At 29.8% G+C, this 4792-nt stretch overlaps 1 protein-coding gene across 1 annotated transcript in view; it reads left to right on the plus strand.

The window, feature by feature from the left end:
• LOC102578625 (serine carboxypeptidase-like 40) overlaps positions 1-4792 on the plus strand; it is a 21668-nt gene that overhangs the window by 4139 nt on the left and 12737 nt on the right. The window lies entirely within an intron of this gene.

Here is a 4792-nt window from a genome sequence, read left to right on the forward strand (position 1 = left end):
AGTTACTGTTTCACTAAGTGGAGGTTCAATGCAGAGCACACCTTCATTATGCATAATAGTCTTCTTAAAATGAGTGGGGGATTATTGGTTTGTTAGCATTTTAATATTAATATTTTAATATATTAATTTGCATTTTTTTGGAGTTAGAAAGAATGATAAATGTTTCAGCAGTTAGTGGACAATTATCATTGCTGGAACGTTAGGCATTAGTGCCTAATTACTCATTTCTGTTAATCAATTTGCATAGACATTATTGGCCATTATGTGATGGTTACAATATTGTTATTGCCGTTGTATTATTCTGGCAGAACTAGTAGTGGTCAACTATGACCATTACTCCTCCATATTGAAATCCCATTCTTTATTCCTCCATTATACCTTGTAACCTATGTAACTCCTAGGCCATTTATCTTCACTATTTACCACACCATTATCTTCCTATTCATTGCTAGGAAGACTTCTTCTAGTATAAATAGTGGTGGTCTTCATTTGGTTTGAGACACACAATACAACAAGAAATATAGAGTGCATAAGGTTTGTCAAAAAGAGAGTTCTTATTAGTTGAAGGGAGGTGTTTCTTTTGTGGAGCTATGGACTCAACTCTTGTCCAGAGTTTGTTTCTTCATTTTATTTTTTGTAATCTTGTATTTTTTGTTATCTTGTAAGTTTTTCACTAACAAGTTCTAAATATTGTCACGCTAAACATAGCCAAGACGGTGTCAATTTCATGTTTAGCAAAATCAGGGCATATCAAATTGAAAGTAGAACTACAAAACATATATTAATAGAATATGGAGATGCAACAATATATAATAGCAGAAGTATCAAATGAATAAGTAAAACCAAGTAGAAGGAAAGCAAAGAGCAAAAAAGTTCTTTCACACTTGCTTTAATAGAGAATTAGTTATTTGTAATTTACTTGCAAATGCTAGGTACATTTTCAAAGTATTTTCTTAAAGGCATGTTGAACTTTTTGAACATGCTGAAAAAGTTTAATTGACATCAGCTAGAACTTGTGCTCCTCTCTTCTCTTCCTCCTTCCATTTCCCCAAAAATTGTGAAAAATTTGTTCCTACATTACATGATTTGTAGTGAAGTCGAAAAGATATGACAACACTCGTAGCAAGTCCACCCATCATAAACTCCTGCTGATTGGCCGGAATTTGTTCCAAATTTATGATACAATTTGTTCTAAACTCCTAGCCATGGCAAGCCCATCCATCATAAGTACTCGCGATGATCTTGATGAATAAAATTATGTTTCTTCATTTTTATTTTTATTTTAAAAAAACTTGTTGGGTTATGAAGGATGATTAGGGCGTCATGCGGAAGCTTATAATTTGCAAATCATATGGTTAATAAATCAGATAACAAAAACTTATACTAAAAATCAAAATATTATTATATCAAAACTAATATAAAGAAAAACATTGAAACTTTAGAGAGAATAAATCTCCCCATAAATAAGACTCTTAAACGACTACATTGTGGATGTTATTGTTATTGTGTTAGAAGAAACAAACATATATTTATAGAGTCCTAAAACAGGACTAGCTACTCTAAAACTTTTTCCTAAAAGGAAAGAATAAACCAAATATGAAAGAATATTATATTTTCCTTTCAGGAAAAGTAAAAACATTTATGGTAATGTTTTGTCTTTTCTTTAAAGAAAAATAAACTTCAAATAAGGTAAGAAAATCATGGCAAAACCCTAACAAATATGTCTGTAACAAACCCAATAACTAGACCAACACAATTCAAACTCAAAATAACCTATAGATATATTTCACTAATTCGTAATTGGAATTACAAAGGAATTAAGAACTAAAAGGGAAATTGAAGAACACGAGTAGAAGAAAAGGATGAGAAGCAGAACTCAGAGAAAGGGGATGAGAGGACTAGACATTTTTCTCAACAATTTGCATCCTCCCTAAATCACATATCACTACTCTTTTTGATGGAACCGTTTCATGCCCACTACTCAATTCTGATCCCAAATTAACCTGGCCCTATTGCTCGTTCTCTGCCCAATAGCTCTTATCAGCCCAATAACTACTTGCGTGACCTGGTATCCACATTAGGCTGAACTTGGTTCATAACAATGTATTTACTTGACATACAAATATACGATCATTTGGCAAACTCAGATTCAAATCATCACCCAATATATTCATTGTTTCTTGCTTTGTGAGGGATTGACTTCCGTGGTATATCTGCTTATTTGTAATTATTTGACGAGAGATAACTAAAATTGCCTTCCACCCTTATTATTAAGCTTCATTGATTTATTTTGCCAATTTCATGTCATCATAATTAACTAGAAGAAGATTAGAAAAAAACTCAAAGCGAAGTGAATGGATGGAGGAATTTCTAATATCAATGAGAATATGAGATATTCAATATTACTATTACTACTTTGTTATAACAATTTTTTGATTATTGCCCCTGACAAATTCAAATTCTGTTACACTAAAATTATATTTGGTAAAAATCATACCTATTAAACTAATCCTTATCTTAATTAAGTAACTGCCAACTTTTTATAGTTAAAATAGTAAAATTATCAAGTTCAAGAAATCACAACTATATTTGGCATAATGCATAACTAAAGCAAAGTAATATTGTATTCCCACTAACATATCCAAATTGATTTGGCTTCCAAAATATATTACAATCAAATGAAATCTCATAATCACACATTTTCTTGATAATTGCCTTTTGTAATGAACTGCTCACAATTAATTTGGGATAATTTCCTATATTTATTAATAACCACAAATCACAACGGTGTACAGAATAACAATTAGAAAATAATACAAATAAGTCTAAATTAAGATATGAAGTCCCATCAGCAGAATCTGTAAGAAACGGAAAAAGAGAAATTAGGTAGAGAAGAGAGAAGAACAAGAAAAATAGAGTCTAGAGAAGAAACATGAAGGGAGTGATTGTACCACAGTTCGTTCACACCATAGCTTCACTAATTCAGTTATAGGCTAATTTGTTCAATCAATCTGCAGTGTTGGCCTTAAAGAAACTAATTTGGGAGTTCACTCGTTATATTTTAATTGTCGCCGTTTATTTAATAAGTAACCAATTCATAACACCTTCATTTCATTTAACTTTTCAACACAAGGCACAAAACAATTGTTTCGTAACAATTAATTAAGAAATTAACCTAGAAATTAGGATGAAAGAAAACTGGAAATCATTTATCAAGAGATTAACAAATTGATAATTTTGCCACAAATAGTGTGATGCTTCAAGAGTTGTGTACTTTTTATATTTGAGTATTGCAAAAAGTTCAATTAACATTTATGAGGAGCTTCATATTTTAATATAGTATCGATTATTTATAATAATAATAAGAATTATTTCAAGTTATAAAACATTAATTATGTGTTTTCAATACATTGTCTTGGATCTTAATGTAAAAACTATATTTATTAATTTGATGATTTGAGTAGTTTCAATTAAAGTTCTAAAATATTTTTGTTAAAAAATAAGTAGTTTATATTTCTTTCTTTCTGTTAGTTAAATTTTACATTTCTTAATAATCTTAATATTGTTTCTAAAAAGAAATTCATCATTACAATTTCTTGGGACTCTTTGGAAATCTAAATCATATATAAGTTATAAGTTATAACTATACCATTCACAGAAGCTCCATTCACAATACACCAATACACCCTTAAACTGTATGAATTTGGAATATATAATAATATTTGATAGGGTAATATACTATGATATTTTAAAACTTAAAATAGTTATTTAAATAAAATAATTTTGACTATCAAGTGAAAGTAAAAAAATAAATATTAAAAGTGTTATTCCTATTTCTATAGGTCATACCAAATAGATTTTCTCTCAATTGTCAATGGAGATAGGACTTAAAAGAATTCAATTATTTCAATCTATTAAAAAACTTTGATTAACATAATTACTTAATATGCTATCATTAAAAAGAGTATAATAATCATCTGATAAATTAACAAAAAATTGTTAAACCATTTGTACTTCCTATAGTAAGGAGTACTAGTTAGCAAATCCACACATTATCATTGAGATATTCATTTCTATTACCAATATATTAGAACAGATTTTGAATTATAATTACCTGATTGCCATATCATAATTAAATTATAAAATTGAGGAAAGGATCCCCTCTAGTATATTTTTCTCCTATAGTTGTTTAGAATGGTAAAAATAATTGACGATATCGATTCGTTTCATTATGTTGAAAAACGTAAAGGCTAAACACATAACGGGTCCAGCAAATTAGCCACAAACTTTTTAAGGGAAAATTGTATATAATAGCAAATTATTAATTCAAATTAAATGTTATAAATATACTTTGATTTAATTGTACCTTATAGCAAACTATTGCTATTTTCGCCACTCTCCTTGGTGGAATCTCGCTCGCCACTCTCGTTTGGTGGCAATCTCGCTCGCCTTTCTCGCTTTTATACAAACACAAATGTATAAAATGTGTTTGTGTTTGTATAAAGCGAGCGGAAATTGTATATATACATATATTTTCGTTCCCCTCTCTCCCCTCTCCCAGATCTCGCTCGCCACTCTCTCAAATCTCGCTCGCCACCCTCACCTCTCTCGCTTATACAAACAGAAACGAAATGTATAAATTGCGCTTCTGTTTGTATAAAGCGAGAGAAAATTGTATATACACATGCAAATACATATATCTTCGTCCTATACACTTATAATTATACAATACAAATATTTCCCTGCCCAGTTTTCTTTTGCCTTTCTCTCTTTCTCGTTTTATACATACACA

This window comes from Solanum tuberosum, unplaced genomic scaffold, assembly GCF_000226075.1.
Source record: "Solanum tuberosum cultivar DM 1-3 516 R44 unplaced genomic scaffold, SolTub_3.0 scf00068, whole genome shotgun sequence".
In the NCBI taxonomy this organism is placed as follows: domain Eukaryota; kingdom Viridiplantae; phylum Streptophyta; class Magnoliopsida; order Solanales; family Solanaceae; genus Solanum; species Solanum tuberosum.